This window comes from Ammospiza caudacuta, chromosome 1 (assembly GCF_027887145.1).
Source record: "Ammospiza caudacuta isolate bAmmCau1 chromosome 1, bAmmCau1.pri, whole genome shotgun sequence".
NCBI lineage: Eukaryota > Metazoa > Chordata > Aves > Passeriformes > Passerellidae > Ammospiza > Ammospiza caudacuta.
The window spans coordinates 39,248,988-39,270,363 of record NC_080593.1 but is presented as its reverse complement, the minus strand read 5'-3'; the positions used below and the strand labels follow the sequence as shown (position 1 = coordinate 39,270,363).

The 21,376-nt window shown below is 39.2% G+C and overlaps 1 protein-coding gene across 2 annotated transcripts in view; it reads left to right on the top strand.

Moving 5' to 3' along the window:
• Positions 1–21,376, top strand: part of THRB (thyroid hormone receptor beta) — a 156,306-nt gene that overhangs the window by 24,107 nt on the left and 110,823 nt on the right. For both annotated transcript variants that reach the window (XM_058805378.1, XM_058805386.1), the window contains exon 2: positions 6,150–6,179. The gene's annotated coding sequence lies outside the window, so the exon portion shown is untranslated. The remainder of the gene's footprint in view (positions 1–6,149; positions 6,180–21,376) is intronic.

Below are 21,376 nucleotides of genomic sequence, written 5' to 3'. Positions count from 1 at the left end.
TCATATTTTATTCTAGGACTCAATAATGAAATTTACTGGCTGGGGATATTATGCAGCAGTACTTACTGTACGTTTGTCCTTCAAGATACTAGCTTATTTAATTTGGCCATCTCACAGAAGATAAGCCTGGGACAATTAAGAAAAATCATAATCATTCACTTGTCAGTGGGGTGATTACAAGCAGAAAAGTATAGACTTTCTGAGAAAAAGCATGAAGGTCCAAGTCTTGTCTCTGCAGTGGATTCTTTATGCTTATGCAGACATATGGACAATTATTAAAATCAGGCATCTGGTGTAAAGCAGTCTGAGTCTGAGGATGATTGAAAGGCTGAAGAAACCTTGTTTTGGCTGTCTCAGCTTATCTGTTCCCTGGGTTCCACTTGGCAGAGGAGAGGAGAAGATTCCAGGGTGCTGTTTGTACCATCAGTCTCAGAAGAATTGATGGTGACCTCCACCAATAGTTGCAGTATATGGTTAAACACACATGGGATGAATACCCCTGAGTTCCCAAAACTTCCCATATCACTGTCATCTACATTGCATATAGTGCTTGAAGGTTTCCCTTAGATTTGACTATTAGTTGGTTGGTTAAGTTTTTTAATTTAATAATTTAAAAATATGTGTGAAGGCTTGTTTTCAATATCCTGATGCTTTTCAAACTTGAGCCTTTGGTCCTACACAAGGTTTTCAGGCCTAAGTGGAATGCAGGGCTTCTAATCAGCTACAGTGTGTTTGCTTTCTGTGGCACTGGGCCCGGCCCTATGGAGATGACATCCCTAAATACCTTTCAGAGGAAGAAAATAACTGGATTTAGAGCATATGATTATATTATGTACAGAGAAAATAGCTGCCCTTTTCTGGGATCTGCTTAGTTCTCTTAAATTCAATTAATTCTTACCTTACAAAAATGCATTAGCTTTTCTTTTTAATGGCATAAGCAATGTACTTTTTCTATAAAGAGGAGTAGAATAAGTTTGAAGATTTTAAACAATTATTTTTGGTACAGTTTTTATTTTAAAGGTAAATTAATTTATCATTGCACTTTTCAAAGTCAAGAAGAATTGCGACATTAACATTCTAATGTAAATACAATGTACTGTAAGAAAACTTGAAGGTCTGCTAGCCAAAGAGTATTTAATCTTGTTACTTCTTCATTAAAGCAGAGAATTGTAATGGAAATGTTGGCAAAACAGGACTGCAGACATTACTGTCTGTGGACTCATCAGTTGCATTTTCTGTAAAGCAGCTTTGAGCTCTTTAGTATGGTCTGAACAAACATACAGCAGTAGCAATGGTTATTTGTGTTTCCACATTATTCCATCTCTCAACAGTTGGGTCAGGCTACCTGGCTGATGCTAAGACTTCTTATACCGAGGAGGATGACTAGCTTCCAAAAAAATCACTGATGCCCTTGATTGCTATGACAGCCAGTCATCAAGAGCAATAATAAATGGTGACTCTTTCTTGGGCACTTTTTTGGGGAGTAGGACAGATGTGAGATGGTGGCTCTTGGTTGGTCATGCTGGTGGGGCAGCAGAGCACATATTCCACTTAGATCTGGCAGTCCCTGCAAAGGCAGGTATAGCTGTGGGTGGGGCTACGTGCAGTTTTTTGGCAGCAGTGGTTAATTCTTAATCTGTATGTATGTTTTAAGTGGAGCGATTTTATGGGTTTTCTGCCTCCCAGCTATGGTCTTGTTCTTGCTGTCCAGCCTAAACACAGGCTTTCTTCTGCCCTTTTATCCTGCAGAGAGCCTATACCTGCATGCTGATGGTGATTAGCATTGCACTGGTAGTGAACATTCTCAGGATGCATTCTCAGGATGCATCCCTGGGTCCCAGGGTTCAGGCTGAGCACACTGGGTGCCTCGCAGCGCCGAGCAGTCCAAGGCGCGCTGTGTGGAGTTCCAGGACTAGGAATGCCTGTCACAGATTAGACTTTGGCATGCTGCAGTCATGGCTTTTCACTCTGCAGAGTGCATGGCATGGCTTGTTAACTACTGCAGATACTGGAACTGTGAAATCAAATGGCCTTGAGTCAAGACTGGTGGGGCAGGAAGAATTAAATTAACTTTCTGTGCCAGCAGAGTTCCTTGCATCTTGAGGAAGAGCTTTGCTGAGGGAGGTCAGCGAGATTTTTCCCTGCTGTCCTTTTCTTTCCCCTACGTTTTTGTTCTTTTTTATTCCACCTCCACTGTCATGCTTTTAATTCTGACTGGGAGCTGCTAAACAGAAGAACTGAAAGCCAAACTTACTGGAGCAGCTTTAAGAACGAATTTATCTCCTGGTCGGGAGTGCTCATCCCCCACTCCTCTCTTTTTCCTTCCTTGGCTCTGACGGAATGAGAACTCTCTGGCTTTTCCAGGCCTGGGTGGTTTTCTGGGATCTTTTGTGAAAAAGGAAATTGTAGTGAGTTTGTTCAATCAGTCTCTTTGTGGACTTCTGAACACCAGAGCATCCTGCAGGGACTAAAAAAGTAAACTGAAATAAATTCTGGGGTGATTCTGTCTGGAGGACTGAATAGATGCTATCTTTTGATAACTTCAGGTTTTTTTCCAAATGAAGATGTCTGTGATGGGTGTGAGGAGCTTCAAAGTAAGTTTTAATAGGATGAATAGGATTTGATGGATAAGAAGAAAAGTATAAGAAGAAAAGTACTGCTCTCATCCCTAATCTGATAGCTGTTCAAAGACTCAGGCAGAATACACACTTTATATCTAAATTTTCTGAAGAGCACTTGGATGTCTTTTCTCCTACTGTGTACTGGATAAGTGTTGGATCATATGAAAATAAGTTGTTTTAGCTAATAGTGTGTATTCCTTTTTGGGATCAATCCCATACTTTAGTTAATGACAAGTTATCTTCAGTTTTTCAGTTTCTGCTAAACAGCATACAACAAAAAGGGTAAAATAATGACTGAAACAAAAAGGAACATTTTTACTTGGACAACTTCATGCAGTCAGAAATTTTCTGTATGCTAAAGTAGGAAATTTTCATCTATGTCTATTCTGCTGTCTGGTCATTTTAGCAGTATTGGTTTCCTGTGGTTCAACAAGTCAGTGGTGAATCTTCCTTGAGAAAAATAATGAACAGCTTCAGTAGCAAAGTACATTGTTTTAACAATCTCTTATCAGTAGTTTTTTTAGTGTTAATTATAGTATTTATAAAATATTTACAATTCTTTTCTCTCTTGTTTTTTTTTTTTTTTTTTTGGTACCGGGATTGAAAGGATAATTGTAAATACCCTGATGAATTTACAGGGCCTCTTGTCACTGAGTGTGGACAGTTGTCTGCTTAGTTTAACTTGATGGTACTGATGTGCCTTTGAGGCAGTCTGGTAGAATCCTCCTAGAGCCTGTCCAAAGTTAACACATTTGGTGACTGGCAACAAGTATGGTTTTTACTGTAAAGAGGCATATGCTTAGCAAGATGACACATCTGAATATTGCAATGTAAATGTCCTCACTTTTTTACTTTTTTTTTTTTCCCTCTCCCCCTCCATCTAAGCAGTAGGCTTTAAGCTTGAAGGCAGTGAAGGCAGTTAACAGGAGATATATTTTAATTTTAAATTCTTTGCCAAGGTGTCCGAGGCAGATAAAGCAGGAAACACAGTAAGTCTTCTGCAGGGACCACTGAATGCTTGCACCTCACTTATCTAGTGTTGTTTTGGGCACACTGGAGGGGAGGTTATCTCCACTTGGATAAAAACCAGATTTTCTCAGGCTAGAAGCTTCTTGCTACCTGATGGAGATAGTAATTGGTCCTCTGAACAAATGTCTGCTGAGACCATTGGGCTAGACAGGCAGCAGGGCCCATGAGAACTTGTGATAGGAGGTGTTCATGGCCCTCATTAAAGCTTGTCCTGTTATCAACAGCTAGATCAGATAAGGAAAACTTATGCAAATCGGTTTTTTTAAGCATGCTAGGGTGGTTTTTTGATTTTTTTTTTTTTTTGGGAGTCATAAACCCTGCCAAAGTAAGCTTTCATTCTTCTTTTAAAAGTATGTAGGATGCGTTAAATATGCTTCAAAGCAGCTTGCACTGTGAGTGTTTCTAGCATAGAAATACTTTTCTTTGAAACTGTGGATCTTGTCACAAGTCCAAGATGACTTTTAGTCTCCTTCAGACTTGCTTCTGTACCTGCTTTATATTTAAAGCAGGCTAGCCTGTAAGGTACTCCTATCCCTTCCCAGAAAGAAACATTCTGTTCCAGAAACTTGGTGCTGTGGAGCGCGGTAGTATTGTGACAGGTGAGTAATAGAGAATCAGGGATAAAATATGTCCTCAGTTGCACTCTGGCTAGCTTCAATGGGTGTTTTGCATGAGAAAAGTAAGAAGGATTTGGCTCGTGCTGTAATAAATCCCACTCAATCCTATTGAAACCCTGCATAGCATCCAGTGATAAAATGCTTACTGGTTCTGTCCCTTGATTTCTGCGTGCAAAATCTTTCTTAAATTACCTTTTGTGGGTGACCCACACCTGTAGCCAGACAAGTAAATGTGAACTAATCTGGTACTGATGTATTTTTTCAATAGCTGATTATCGTGGGAGCTGTAGAAAAATTAAACCTATGAGGATTTTATGTTTGACTATATAATTAAGTGACCTTATAGTTATTTTTCTTCCCTTAAAGGTAACATGTGCAGGTACTCTGTTGTGGGAAATCAGACTTTGTAAATGTCAGCTCTCATGAGCTGACTCATAAAAATGGGATCTCATGGCTTTTCTCAAATGGGTGGTTAATCCAGTGTTTTACTGCACTCCAGGAATGTCTCTCTTTAAGTTTACCTGTTCCATGTGTGAAGCAGTCTCATTTTATAGGTCTCTCAAAAATATCAGGTGACCATACCATACATGAAGGGAAGACGCACTTCTACTAATCTCTTCAGCTTTGTTTCCCTCAGATTGACAGATTCATTCCTAGAAGACTCTGTTTGAACCCTGCTGTCCCCCAAATCACAGTATTTTCACTGCAGAGCAGTGAAGAGAATCCATCTCTTCAACCATTGCATTGATTGCATGCTTTGAGGCCAAGCTTCGAATTTGTCCTTGGCAAAGATGAACGAGGTCTCTCCTTGTTTTCTCTTCATCTGTAAATCTCTAACCATACTGACTGATGGCTAATGAAGTGTACAGAAAGTGCTAGAGGTTGAGATGCTTTGCCTGTGACTCAGCATGATTTTCTCTGCTTTTCAACAAATACTGCTAATAATTGTCAGATTTTATTAGACTTGGCTTTTTTGTTTTCTATTTCATGCTGTATATTATGCTAATTTAGAAAATGAAATAAGAAAAAGTGTTATTTTATTCTTGCATGCATTGGTGACAAAAAAACCCCCATTTACTACAGAGTTACCAGAATCCAGTCCCCAGCTATAACGCAGATAGATGCTTGCAGATAGTTCTCCCTGGTTGTAAAGGACTGAAAAAAACTAATGAAGAAATGAAAGGTTAATGAATATTTTTTGCATGCCTCACCATTCATTGATTGTTCTGAGTTATGCCTGAACTTTCCCAGAATACTCTTAAAGCTTTTTTGGTTTTTGATTTTGTGATGTGTGTTGGTAGACTGTTGACAAATGTGTCATTCAGAGCAGCTGAGTTGAAGTAGGTGTTTATTGAAATTGCTTGATGCTTTCATTCTTCTAAACTGCCACTGACCCTACCTGTTTGGGGTTTGAGCAGAAAATAGCTACTTTTAAAAAAAACCTTCCAGGCTGAGGAACTCTTTAAATTGGCATACTGCAATGAAACCCATCCTAGACTAGAAAATACCAAATGTCCAATAAAAATAATGGCAACACAAATACTGTTCATGAGATAGAGCTTGAAGTGAAAATAAACCTACTGAATGTGTCTAATCAGCCTGCAAGTTAGGTGGTGAATTGATGAGACCAGTTGTTTGTATTGATATTTCCAAAGCATTTGAAATGTTTGTTCAGAACAGCTAATTAAGATGGCAAATAAATAAAGGTGTCCACTCCAGAGTGTTGAGAATGATTAACCCTGCAAAATAACAGAGACTTACTGCAGTTATGTAAAAAGAACCTTTTAGTTTTGGTGTTAATTGAAGCGAAACTGAAATAGTTACTTCAGAAGGTTCTTTTAACCAAATGGATCTTTAATACAGATTTCTTTACTCTTTTCAGTGAAAGAACAGAAAATGAAGCTCTAATAAGGTAAGAAAGTTTTTTATTCCACTTTAGTAAGATATTCAAGTTAATTTGAGATAATTTTAACAAATATACTCAGCATTTTAGGCTAGATCCTGGACCAGTAGGTTTCACATTTCACTAGTAGATCCCAGTTTGTGTCAGTGTGTCAAAGCACAAAAAAGGAAGAGAATGAGTCTAACAATATTTAACTTTTTTGTGGTTGTTGTTATTGAAGCACTATTTGGTCTTTAATCAAAATAAGATGCCTTCATAGATTTGGAAACTTCTTTTTGTGTGTGAGGAATTTACAGGTAATTATTTGTCAGCAGATGATATAGTTTTCACTACACAGTCAATGAAAATCTTTGTTTTCTTCCAGTTTGAAAATGAAACATTAGAGAATGTGCTGATAAAATAAGTAGCTTGGTCACAGATTTTTGGTTTTTGAGGTGTGGTGGTGGGAGTTTACGAATTATGTAGTTCAATAAATAAAGGAGGGGTGAACTCTTCTAGGAGTGAATATTTCCCCTTATATATAACATAGTTCAGCTGCATTCTGTAAATGGACTCTCAGTCATCTGCTAGATGAGCAAAAGGCAGAAGAAGGTCTTTCAATATACTAATGAACTGTAATGGATGTTAAAAAAGTGATTTTATCTTTCCATTTCTTCCATTGCTAGTGAGGATGCTGACATTCATGTGGTGTGTCACCTAGAAAATGAAGCATCGCTGTCGAATAACAAAACCAGGTGTACAATAGCAAGTTGTTCTGACAGGCAGCTGAAGTATGAACCTGTTCAGAGCATTACAAAAATACATAATTACTTTTCTGTCACAATTAATATTTCAATTATAATAGTCATTCTCAGGATTCCAAGGAAGGGAAGTATTGTTGGTTATTGGGTTTTTTTCCTCCTGTATTTGCCTGGTTTGGTTTTTTGCATCAGTGGTTAAAGTAAAATTTTGCAGAGTTGTTAGCTGGATTTCATACACCTATTTCAAGTCAAATGACTTCCAAATGGAAGTGTGTTCATAAGAAATTTTTTTAAAAGCTGTTAACTTCAATAAAAGTTGATATGTCTGCATAAACTGTGTTCCTGGTTTGCAGAGGGGCATTCTTGGAATAGGGAAGAGGGAGGCTCAAAAAAAAAGGCATTTAAGCTATGCAAAATATAAACTGCTAGAAACCGCAAGTGAGTAGAAATGTGAAGTATTAATGGAAAAAACAGTAGTGTTGTGAAAAAGTAATGAGGTGTCATAACAAATGGTGGTGTTAATAGCAGGCTATCTTTGCAATTCTTACTCTGTATTGGTACACGGAGAGTATGTGCATCTATTTGCAGCTACAAAGGTGTGTGCTTATGTAATACATCTCTGAGACAGCAAGATGCTGCTGTTTTTCCCCCAATCAGGGGGAAAAAGAAGGAGAAGGAGTGAACACCCTTCTGTAACAGGGCTAATGAAGCTAAGGAACTTTATAATGTGTTGAGAACCACATGGGTAGTGCGGGGATTTAGTAAATGCCAGAAGAAATTCTAGATCTGAGCAGTCTTTGTACACTGATCTCATCAGCATCCATGATCCAGGAAGAACACAAGTCCTCCTTCTGTCTCTTTACCAGGATTCAGCCATACAAGCACTGGGCAAACGTTGCAGAAACGAATTAAACTCACTGTGTCTGTAGGTGATCACCTAACACAAGGGAGCCTTATGTGGAGCCTCTGAAGGCCACAGTAACACAAATCCCTAAGTAATATGCCTAAGTAATATAGCATGACAGCAGTAGTGGAAATTTACTTATTTTGTTTACCCAAGTCACAGCTGGAAGTATTTTAAGGTATACATTGCTCACTCCTGGATTTCTGCCTTGGCAGTGCCTGCAGAAGTACCAGGTCATTTTTATGTGATTTAACATATGGGCAGTAGAAAACCACCTGCCATCAGCCATCTTTTTCTTTCTAAGTTAACTGTAGTGTTTAGTAACTACTGATCCAGTTTGAGCTCGAAGTTTTCAGTTAGGCTGAAAATGAAGCTATGCAGGTCACTGTGCTGTTCATCCCAAATTTCCAGGTCATACAAATGGGTGCTGCAGAAGCTGGAAAAGCTTGTTAAAGATGTTTGGTGCCTTCCCCTTGCATTTGAATTGACTTTTCTCTTTTAGTCTCTTTAGTCAAAAGCTATCTCTAATACACCACCACAGATGCTGCACAATTGACTCAGGAATCCCTGTTTAGGTTTGCCAAGCAGGCAAACTATTTATCTCAGGTAAGAGAAGTTTGAGGTGTGATGTGGTTAGTATCTAAAAATATCAGTATAGGGAGATGGGATAGGGCTGCAACAGACAAAAACATGGCAAGATAAGGAAGAGGAGTTCACGTTGGAATTACGATACCGTGGGTGTAATTAACCACTGGAAACGCTTAGAAAGGAATGTGGTAGATCACTTGGAGTAATTAAATCAAGATTAGATCTGGTTCTGAAATATCTTCTAGTAGAGTTACAAGTTCCTGTGCTTTGTAAAGAAATTGCTGCATGAGGTATTACAGGCTGTGCCAGGCAGGAAGTCAGACCAGATTACCATAAGAGTTCCTCCAGGCCTTTTAAATCCACATCTCCACCAACAAAGGCTCTTATGTGGTACAGCCTGCCACAGAATTTCCAAAATCTGAGGTGGAGCAGGTCACTCTTGTTTCAGTGGTGAGAGGTTGAAAAGTCTTTGAGCAGATCCTTGCAGAGAGCAGAGATGCTGTGGTGGGTACTCAGCGCCGCTGAGCTTGTACAGTGTGTGCTTCAGCCCTGGGCAGCAACACTGAGCCAGCTCCTGCTCTGTCTGATCAGCCCATAAACGCATCCTTCTGCCCAATCTTCTGATATTATACCTGATTTATTTAGTGGTTTGCATTTCTTATTGTGTTCAGTGAAAATTAATAATTATTCTATAAAGCTTATTGAATCCCTTCTGTGATACAAGTAAAGTCCTGAAGGAGTTCAGAATTTTCTTCAGTTGCTCAGTGAGCATAATTCCATTGTCTTTAACACAGGATCTTCTATAACCACTATTAATATCCCTATGAGTAGAAAGGGCAGGGAACATTTTTAGCAGATTATGTAGAATTCCTAGGATAAAAGAATCTGCTTTCCCCAAAACTGAAAAAGTAGTAACTTGTATGTTTGCTTCGGGATGTGCGTGGAATAGTGAGAGTGGAGGACACTCATCTCTTAATTCTCTTCAGCTACAGGGAAGTGTATTCTTGTCTTACTGGGTAAGAGGTAGTAGATCCTTTTAATAGAAAAGAGATTAAAATATATCAAAAAGTAATTTTATACCAGAAGAAATACAAAACACAATGGTGAACAAGAATAGCCCTTACAAGAATAGCTTACTTTGATAAGCTCATTAATTTCAACATTCAGAATTAATCAGGAATTACTGTGCAAAGTCTTGCAAATGGAAAAATCCATAAACTTGAGCTCAGAATTATGTCGCCCTAGGTTGCATAGCTTTTGTTAGAGGAATGTCTAGTGTAATTCCACAGCAGCATGACAGGAAGAACAGCTAAGAGTTGTCCTGGCTGTATGTGGGGATAAAAACTTACTCAGGAAAGTTTTCATGTAATTCTGGCTCTGTAGAAAGATCTATAAAAAAGCTTTTCTGTAAAATTATCTAGGGTAAATTCAAGAGTGAGCCCAGGAATATTAGAAGATTTTTTTCCCAGAATACCTGATACCCAACCTGACAGCGTGTAGTTTGCACTTGGTACCTGACGTCCCTACTGCTCTCCCTCCCTGGACTCTGTACTTATGGTTTACACATGGCAGCCTAGACCTGAATTGGAAAAAATACTGGACTAAACAATAGAAAAACTAGAGAAGAGAGATACCATTGTGTTTGATAAACCAAAGTAAGGTGGTTGAGATAAATAAGTTTGTGTGCCTCCATGTGGAGGCAACACCTGCTTTCCTGGACATCGGGGAAAGAGGACAATATGCTGGAAAAAGTTAAAAAAAAAGGTTATTTACCCTTGCTCTTAGGTTAGGGATTCATGGCTGTGGTGAAAGGAGAGAAGATTTTGGTTAGTCAGGAATCAAACATATTTGCTTGGTTGCCATGCAATAATAGTTGTGATTTTTTAGCATGAGAGTTTCTTCTGTACCACCTCTCTTCAAAGTATATTACATGCCTATGGTTTTTACAAATTCCTGATAACCATAATACTTACTGTGGAGAGTATTTAAAAACAAACTTCAGGATGTCTCTTTTTCACATGTTTTTTCAACCAGTGAGTCACTCTTAATGGATACTTCAGTTCTGAAAAGGAATGGAGAAGGCAGTGCCATGGAAGAAAATTGCCCTCTCCATTAGTAAGGTATTTGAGACATCATATTGCTGCTATTTCCTTCCATGTGAAAGCTCATAGCTAAGTCATTTAATGTAAAGGAAAACAGTCTTTTCTACCACAGAAGAAGTGCCTCTACTGGACAGCAGCACACAGGCCCGCAAAATTGACTTTGGTTATCACCGAGGGTTTCCTTGGCGTTTCTTTCTGTCCAGGCAATTAATGCTGTAAAAGCATTCCAGATGACAGAAAAGAGCAGTTGTGTTGAGGTCTGGGGAGTTCCTTTGGCACATCTCCAGTGCGCTGCTAGTCCCAAATTCATTGTTTGTATCTAGGAACCACACTTGCTTTAAAAGCTCAGTTTTACTGCATTTGAAAGCTATTCAGTCTTGTTTCCTGCACTTTGTTTACTTAATAACCCCTATAGAGAATCCACAATTTTGCCTGGGTAACTTGCTGCTCTCTTCCAAGAGAGAAATATACTGGTTTTTAAGTTTTTTAAATCCACATGGTAGCTTGGACCACAAGTGAGTGTAAAGAAGTACCTGGTGCTTAGCCCTGTGCTCGCAATGTCTGCTCAGATGAGAGTTAAGCGTGCTGTGCTCACTGTTACAGAACTCTCCAAAAGTGTAGATTCAGGGAAATTCTGCTGCCGTGAGAGAACGGGAGCATCAGGAATGTTCTCTCCCACTTAATGGAAATGTGGCTTTTGGTGACCAGTGCATTTAAAAAATAGCAGATTGCGTGTATGTGCTCATTGACAGAGTCCAACTTGAACATCACAGGGATGTTCAGGGCAGCAGATCCTGCTGTGTGCTGCAGCCCTGGGAGACTGGATGAGGCTCTGGTAGCAGCAGGCTGGTACAGCTGGCTGCTGTCTGGCTGCTACCAGAAGGATTTGCAGCTGTACAATTTTTGGGTTTGAGTAACCTTTCGAAAAGTGCATCTGAAAAATTGCCAGGGTGGCCAAACAGATTGATTCCCATCAGCAGGAGAGACAGCTGTTCATTAGACTACATTCATTTGACTGTGTGGATCGTCTTACTGGATGGAATGGGCTCCAGAGACCTGCCTGTGGAGAAGAGAAGCAGGTAGGACAACGTGCACTGTGTCAGAAATTCTCTTCATCTTTGACATTACAGAAATGGCCTTGCCTTATGGATGTGGTGGAGGGGCAGGTGGCTTATCTAATTGTTTGACCTTTGTCCATTTGCCCATAGCCCCTCTATTTCAGACCTGAGGAACACTACATCTACAGAACAGATGGGTTAACTACAGAATATATCAGATGGCTGCACCCTGCTGATAGCACTAGTCAAAGCCTCCCTGCTGCCCCAATATATTTACTGTGAAAACATGGATAAGAGTAAAAGATTGGAAAAGTCCATGTTGGCTGAATAATATTAGTCCTAATCTCTATAAGCAATATGTATTCTCTGCCTTTTTTCTCACTTTAGGGTCAAAAGCCTGTCTAGAAGGTGCTAGAGATGTAGATGGTGTTAGCTAGATTTGCTTCTAGGTCATTCTCATTCAGCACCATCCTCAGAGCAAGCTTTGGTTCTATTGTTTCAGTTTCCCCATCTGTGGCTTTAGTCCAGTTCTCTTTCTTTAATCACATCCTATGTTAAATTGTCCTGCAGCTCTTCTCTTCTCCAAGTTTAAGGTTTCAGTTGCTGTGCAGGAGACCCTGTGAATGATTTTATTTTGTCAACTGAGGTAAAAAGATAGTAACAACATACACTAAGGCACAAAATCTTCTCTAATCTGTTATTTGACAAGTGCATTTAATTATTTAGCATGGCTTGTAAAAGTAATGAAGTCCTTGTAACATGAGATTTAACACTCTCCTATTAATTTTTCCCTAAGAGGTGGGAAAAGACTGCCATCATTTTGTGTGCAAACTGAGAGCATGAAGTTAATGAGATTTGACTGAGAATACGTAAAAGGGGCTGGAACCTTTCAGTGCTTCTTAAGAGTTTTGCTAATAGGTAGTAAATCCAAGCACATCCCACAGTTAGATAAGATTCTGCCTGTGTTGGCAAACCAGAAGGTGCTGTCTGATGCTTTGCCAAAGCAAAACAGAGTTTTCTTGGACCAGCTGTATTTTTTTTTTTTTTGGAATGTTTAGCTTAGTAAAAAGGAAAGCTGTAAGTCACAGTCTTGCTCAAGAAGCATCATTCAAAACAAATTTTTATAGCATGATAGATTTCATGTTGCTACAAAATAAATATTTAATCGGCACTAATATTTTTGGTTCCCTCAGGCAGGCAGGGAAGTTCTAACTTTTTACTCAAGTAAGTGTAAATGGAATCTAGCAGGAAGTTCAAAGCAAAATGCATGCATATCGTAGAGATTTTTTAAATGGGTTTTAGGTCCAGCCTGCCAGGATTGATGGCTGATTTTGTTCCTGACAGGAAATATTTTATCTCAAAGTTAAAAAGCCCCTATCCCCAAAAATGGAAAAGAACCCAAGGAGAATCTGTGTTTGATTGGTTTGAATTGTGTGGTGAACTAGATCAGTTACAATTACACTGAAAAAAGAAAAAAAAATAAGAAAGGCAGCCTGAACGGTTTTGTTTACAGTCACAAAGGTGCCTCAGCCATGCCAGCCCAACTCTGTGACTTAAGAGTCACTCAGAGTTGGGCTGGCATGGCTGAGTCACTCAGTCCAGTGACTCTGTAGAATTGCTCTTACTGCTTAGTTTCTAATTCCTCGATCTTATGTCATCTACTGGGCTCTTTATTCAGGAGCTTCACTTTGTAGTACATAAGAATATTTGTAGAATATGCAGAATGTGTGTGCAGTGGATATTTCTTACCTTGACAGCTGCTCTGTCAAGCGCAGTAGCAGCGTTTGGCCCTTGGATGCCATGAGCCCTCTGTGGGCACCTGAGAAAGCTCTAGCTCCCATGATCGTCATCAGACAGGAGGATGGGAGACAAGCACTTGGATTTTGTGCTCCTCATGTGGACTAAATGGAGCCCACTTCATTTTTTCTTCAAATGTGAGCCACTGAGTGAGGCTCCTTCTGCTGTTCTCCCTTTCTGCTCAAGAGTCAGTAAGAGCTCTTCCCTGGTACCATGATGGGCAGATCTCTATTTGTAATGGATCAGTCTTGAGACTGTCATCATGCTTGCATTTAAGAAAATCTTTCAGGACACATCTACTCATTAGTGCTCTCTATCTTTTGATCTGTTAAAACTTATTCCCATCCTTCTAGCCATCAGCATCTTTCATTGTCCTTTCACAAATTAATTTAAAAACCAATCATCCCTTCTTTGATTTAATAATCACCACAAAGAACAAACAGAAGTAAGGGTAAAATAATACAATTTCAGGCAGGAAATTGTGTGTTCTGAACTGAAACATTAATGCATGTGCACCTCAGAGAAAGGCATGAAGTTTCTCTAATGTTCATCCAGAAATTAGGGAAAGCATTCCCTGCCATGTCTGACTGTCACCAAGGAAAAGTAGTACTGAATTTTTGCTGACTCTGAGGATGTCAGGTTAAAATTGTCACAGTCCTTTAGCTGTAGTAGATATATAATACAGAGAGAGAATACTATTGAGCAGTTATGACAAGTTTTGACATTTCTGATTTCCTTTATATTAAGATGCTAACCATAGACACTATTAATCTCACCCCCTGACTGGGGCTGATTCAGACAGCCTTAAGTTTTCAGATACAGAGTGGGTTTGTGAAATGGTAAGACATACAGGATAGTAAAATTTTCAGTGTAGAGCTGCATTAAAATACAGTGACAGTACTAATGCATCAAGATTTCCAGGTAAGTAGCCACAGTGCAGGTGTTCACCAGCTCTGATTTTCTTGAGGTACAGGATGTTGTGCTTTTTCTGGCCTGAAATTCTGTTTCTGAAAACAAATTGACTGGAAAATACTTAGATTTATAGGAGGAGCTCCTGCTTTGCTGGCAGCAAAAGCTAAGTGAAAATGACAGGGAGGGCTCACTTCTTTCTGCAAGTTCTGTCTGCAGTAGGAAAATGGCAGGCTGACCCTGGTGTGTTCCAGCTCTGTGTGGGAGGATTTGATGTATTTTGTTTCCAAAACTTGGTTATAGTTGCAGCTTTCACATATGGAAAGAGGCAGAGGTTAAACACGAGACTGCTGTAAAAATGTACTAGCATTCATAATTATGTTAACATTTTATTATTCCTTGTTTCTGTGAAATAAAAGAATTAAAGGAACATGAAATAATAACAGAAGAGAAAAAATTCATTTCTTGTTCTTATAGGATCATAAAATCCTAGAATGGCTTGGGTTGGAAGGGACCTTAGACGTTATCTAGTTTTTCTAGATAACCCCTCTGCCTAAATATGGACACCTTCCACTGGACTGGGTGGCTCAAAGCCCCATCCAAGCTGGCCCTGAACACTTCCAGGGTTTGGACACCCACATCTTCTCTGGGCAACCTCTTCCAGTGCCCCACCACCCTCACAGAAAAGGATCCTAACCAGGTTCCTCAGTCCTGGTTCTGATAATATTGCAGTCCTTGTTTCAGAACCTTTTTAAATTGCCTTCCTTAAAACCTTCCTTAAATTGCCAGTACAGTTGCTCCAACTAATTCTTAAATGGAGTGGAAATTACACAAATAGGAGTTATTTGAAGCTGCAGAATGATTTTACACTCATTCTTATGTAATGAGCTAGAATTGCACAGCTGACCAAAAAACAGTCCTTAATTCAGAATTCCAGCCTGTTTTTCACTTCAGTGGCTTTGTAAAGTTCCCTCTAGTCTTTATGCACCATTTTATGTGGTTTAACTGAAATTCTGAGAAAATAAAGGAAAATTAACCATGGGCATGGAGAAATGTGGAAGGACAGATGAAGTGACATATTTCACACAGGAATGGGGCGTAGAGAAAGCAGTTCTGTAAGAATGGTTTGATCAAAATGTTTGGGATGGTAAAGTGACATAGAGAAAAAGTTTTATTAATTGAGAAAGAATGCACGACAGGAAAGATGTGATTTATTGGACTGAAAAACTCTTCATCAACAACAGCAAGTGGCATCGTCTCCCAAAGAAAGTGTCAGTCTTATTTGGGAACTGAAAAATTGTTTGAATAAAGACTAGGAAATACCAGTGTAGAACCTGTGCTTCTGTAGGTGAGCACTCTTGAAGCAGAAACCTTTTCTACATCCACATTCTGACTTGCTTGAGAGAGCTCCATGAATCTGATTCAGGCTTGGGATAAAACCATAAGGTATGTTTTCTCTGCTCGCTCCCTTTTTCCCCTAAATGTTATTATACTGCAGCTTGGCTCTGTCCAGACAGTCTGGAGCAGACTGTGTTGTAACTTGCTTTAGCCGCTGCTGAATTTAACAGCTTTTGGCTTGGTAAGGAATGCCTTAGGAGAACTCTTGCTCATCTGTTCCCTGAGCCAAAGGAAAACTCCTCCAGTAGCTTTCCCAGTGTTTTCTCTGGCTGGAACACATAGTTACCGATTGCTAGGTGAAGATACACTACCTTTAATCTTATTTTTGTATTTTTGGTTTGTCCAGCTGACATATTCTAAGATAACCACTTTGACTAAAGCAGTGAAAGAGGACTTTCTTTTCTTTTCCCTGTACTCCATGTAATTAAATTCTTCCACTGGTGGGAAAAATGCTTTTCCTTGATGTAAATGTGTGGCAAATAGTTGAATGCTGAGCCAGTCAGTCACATTTCCCTGCTAAGCGTCCTATTTCCAATATTTTTCATAACAAATTTACTTATCTTTGTTTCCTAGCCCTGTATGGTTTGCTTTCTGATCCTATTGTCATTTAATGTGTTGCAAGAAATGCATCCATTGGGAAATTGTTAAATAAGATATCAATAAACATTTGGATTATATTTAGCAAGTACAAATCACTAGGAGATATTTGCATATTTATTTGTTGAATTTCAGCTTCCACTTCAGGTTAGATGAGACATAAACAATTATATAGCACCTCTGGCAAAGAATTAGTCTTTAAAGCAAGTCAAAGTAACACTGGGAATTTGGAGGAAGATTCCTGAAGTTTTAGAAAGAACTGTGAAAGGCTTGTGCTTTGTTTTAGCTCCATACATTTTATGTCAAGTATGGAATTAATGTTGTAGACTTTTACTCTGATACATCTTGTTTGTTTTACTCTAATATGTATTTCTGACAAATATTTATGGCAGCACTGGTCAGAGTCTGCTCCTTTGCCTGCCTGATTAATGTAAAAATTACCCTAATTTAAAGCCAGCTAAAATATTTCAGGGGTGGTGGTTTGTTTGTTTGTTTGTGTATTTTGTTTGAGGTGGTTTTTTTGGTGTTTGTTTTCTATTTTCCCTGGGTCTAGTGATCAGACTCTCCATTGTACTTTGTAACAGAGACCACAGACAACTCTGATCTGCCAGAAAGGTTTTAACAGGTTTTATGCAAGATCCAGGATCAGGAGACCAGGTACCACAGCATGCTTTTGTGCCCTAGCAGAGGAAATACCTCTTTGGATGTGTTCTTGGCCTGCTTCATTTTAGAAGAATCTCTGTGTAAATTATGGGTGAAAATTAACGTAATTAATTGTAATTAGTATGGTGTTTATAGTGGATACATGTTCCAAAATCTTCAACAACAGTGCAGGAGACTTCATAGTTTCCAGGAACTGTAGATTTACAGTAGCAATTAGATCATTTAGGCCAACCCTGAATACCTTTTGAACTCTGCATTTACTGTCCATTTGCGTCTTTGAAAATCCTCCCACTTATTGACAATTAAATTTGATGCCTTGTTACTTGTGTACATGAAAGCAATTGGCATACTCTTTCTGTCTGTGTCTCAGTGTGCCTTATTTATTTAGTAGCATTGTTGGATTTTAAGTTCTGGAGATAAACCAAAGCGTTAAGGGCACAAGGCTTACCTGCTGTTCCTTGCTTGTCCTTTCTTGCATACCTAAAGGAAAGACTTGCACTGACAGTGAGATTGATAAGCTTCCAATTCTCAAAACAAAGTGCTATTTTTATTATATAGTAAAAGACTTGAGACAACACTTTGCTTGGTACTCTGTTCCTACACATTCACGTGTTCTTTGAACTCTGTCCTCAATATTTGTCCTATAAAATCTTTGTTGTTTAAAGGGGCAAAAACAATAAAGTGCATTTTAGAATGTGTGATCCCTTAATGTTATTTCAAACTTTGATGAGAATAATCAAGGGTTGGAGTCTGTACTTTGATTAGCAGAAAAATATCCTTGTTAAATCCTTGAACTGTATTTTCTTTTTAGCCACGTGTTTCTGCAATCATTTCCAGTTTTGCAGAATATTATGTTCAAAATACTGTGTTCTGTATGAGGTTCACATAAACTTATTTTTCCTATTTCCCAAGCATGAGGAATCATTTGTTAGTACCTAGCCTTGTCTCAGAAAATTAAGATTACTCAATCTGCATTTGTGATCTATGACATGAAATTCTTCCCACTACTTCTTTCATTTTCTTCCACCTCGGGAGGCATCCATTTTTCTTAAAGTTTTAGAAGAACATCATGTACAAGAATCCAAGAATCCCTGCCCTACATGTGACTACTCTTTCTCTTTTTTTTTTCTTGTTATTTCCCTGGTGTTTACAAGACCAATATGTAGTTTTCAGTGGATTAAACTTGTAGCTGAAGAAGATGGAGGAGTTTTTCTGCCTTTGATCACAACTAGAACTTTCTACCCAAGAGAGCTTTGTTCAGGCAGATAACTGCCTTTCAGTCAGTGGCCAGAGGAAGCCAGCATTTAATGAAAATTTAGAGTCTGGATGCATTTCATCTGGGCTATTTATTTTTCCTTGAAGGCAGAGATGAGGAAGGATGTGCAGTGATGCAGCACTGAATGAAGGATAGCAGAGGAGACACCAAGACTTGATGCAGGAACAGAAGGAGATTTACTTTCTTCAGTGTTACCTGATAGAATCTATTTTTATATAGAAATGTCACCTGACAGAAGTCAGGAGAGAGAATATCCAAGTAGTTTAGATGCAGCTAGAGGCAGGGAGCTAAAGCCACAAGGGAATAGAAGAGGCAGTTGAGGTGATCTGAATGCACAGCTGTACATAAAAATAGCAGTTGGAAGGAAGAGGTCTTTGAGGGAGCTGACCACGGACTGCATGTGGCTATAATCACAGGATAGAAGCTGGCACTCATTGGTTGTGGAGAAATCAAGTGAAAGACTGATGTGTTATGATGGGGAACTCAGGAGAAAAAGTGAGAAACAGATGACTGGAAGAAGAAGTGGCACCAGGAGAAAAGGAGGATAAGATGGAAATAAGTAGAGATTTGAGGCTGAGAAGGAAGAAGGATATAATTAGAGAAATGAGGACAGCAAATAGTTGGGCAACATCAGGGAAAAAAAGGAAAAAAAACCCCAAACCCCATGAAAATCTGGGTTTCCTTGTGGCATGAGAAAGACACAAGTGTATGAGTCTGAAGACATTTTCTTTAGGTGGAAAGGCACATCTGTCAGCAGAGTTTATCTGGGGAAAGAGCAGTGGTTTGTTTTCCAAGAGTAAACAAACACTATGGGAAAATAAAACTAAAAAACAGTCCTGGAGTAGAAACTTGAGACAAAGATGTCAGAATCCCTTTTGGAACAAAACAAAGATTAGTATATCTAGACAGAGAAAAGTCTCCTAAAATCTGTGGCTGGTGTGGTTTTAGTAGAATTACCTTGGTCTCTGGGAAGGAAGGTGGGTGAATGACAAGCTAATGAAGATGTACCAAGAGGCATGAAGATCTCAGGGTCATGCAGGCATGAAAAGGTCTTCATGCAATGGGCATGTCTGTACTAGTAAATTAAATGGAGTCTAGAAGCAGTCCCTGGCCCTGGAAATTAAATACATCTACTGTTGACTGTCCCTGGCCTAGTTTTGGTGTACACTTACGGGAATTCACCTGAACTATTCCCAGGTAAGGTTTGAAAGTTATCTTGGGATTCTTCCCAGTAAGCAATTAAAAGCAACCTCCCTGTTCTGGAGGGTGCTAGACTTTATTAGCATGGCACCTTTCTGTGCCAGCTGGCCTCAACATTCTTGGATATGTTTATTTTGCTTGTAGAAATAGAGCTGCAAATGGCTCAGTAGATGCAATCCCTTAGAAACTTAGGACATCACAGTCTTTGATGCAAGCTGTGACAGGTAGTGAATATGATTTCTTCTTTAAAATGTTGCTGAACTGATGTCGATGTGCTCTCAGATTTTGTTTTCATGGAGCACAGGGACGTTGTAGAAGAGTTGGTTATACAAAGTAAGTTTGTATGAAGCATACATTTACTTATTACCATTTAAATTTTAGACAAGTATAAGCAAACATAGGTCATAAGTAACACTCCATCTCACAGAAGGACAGGCTGTGAAATTAAAGAAACAAGGTCATGAGGTTGGTACGTAAATCAGTTGGCTGGACTAAAAAGCCCAAACATTTAAAAGTAGAGAAAACATTTTTAAAAGTTCCTGAAACTTCTGTAAAAACAAGGCAAATCTCCAGACCTAAGCAGATAAGATAAATATGGATCTAGAATGGAATAGGTGTAATGGGAATGTGATGGAAGCATGGAAGCTTTTCAGTCAGTGTAGAAAAATGTGTAAAACAAAATTTCATGTGTTGTTCTGGATTTTGAATTCAGGAATGATTCAAACTAAAACAGAAACAGCAAGAAAAGTGTCACTGAGAGCCTTTATCTTAGCAGAACAGGCTAGCAAAGTGAAACCTAGAGCATGATAAGTTCCTTGATAAATACAACAAGGAAGGGGCTGAGGAAAGCTAGTTAATAAAGCTAAACAGTGTTGACACGTGAACAAAGTTAATAGCAGATGCCAATTTTAGCAGAAAGCAGTTAGTTAACTCTGAAACTGAAGTTAGGTCATCCATGTTACTAGAAGCAGCATGCACCTTAGCGCGCATTTGCTAAATGGGTTCATGAGTGTGACCTGTTCTTAACCAGGAACAATGTTGGTTTTGTGAGGAGCTTCAGAGATGAGCAGGAGGATTTGCACTTTCCTTTCAAATGCCTTAGGCTGAAAAGCCAAATGCAACATTTTTGGAAAGGACTGTGCAGGGTATTTGGCAGTTCTCCTCCAGCATATCATCAGTCTTTCAGCAGTCATCCTACACTCATGGATCCTTTCCTCTTCATTTACAGAATTATAGAATCATAGGATGGTTTGGGTTGGGTCTTTGACCGGGTTGCTCAAAACCTCATCCAACCTGTCCTTGAACAGTTCCAGGGATGGGGCATCCATAGCTTCTCTGGGCAACCTGTTTCAGTGTCTCAGCACCCTCACAAGAAAGAATTTCCTCCTAATCTAAACCTCCCTTCTTTCAGTTTAAAGCCATCACTTGTCCTTACACTGCATGTCATTGTAAAAAGTCCCTCTCCAGATCTCTCATAGGCCCTCTCTAAGTGCTGGAAGGTGCTCTAAGGTGTTCCCAGAGCCTTCTTTTGTTCTGCCCTTTAGATTTTCTCGGTTGAGAGTTGATGTTGTATGTTCTCTGTGGTCCTGCCATCACAGGTGCTGTGCTGCTTTCCTGGATCAGCTGTATGGGAAACCAAGCCCACACAGCAAGTTCACCTGAAGGAGCTTGTCTCCAGGGAGTGTTGTGTCAGACTGTGTCAAACTGTTGCACTATTGTTTTTCTCAGTTTGCCCTATTGCTGAGGCAGGATTTCATGGAGAGCATTCAAAATGCATGTCAGTGTAATTTGGGAAATGTTTTGTTTATATGTGAGTGAATGTGAATGTAAATTGGTAACCCCAAATTGTGAGAGAAGATGATTTTAATGTCTTTCTTATTATTTTTGTTGGCATGTACATATTTCTATAAATACTGTGTAGTTGAATGAATACCAAACTGATGAATGTGGAAGCCCTCCATGTCTCTAAATGAA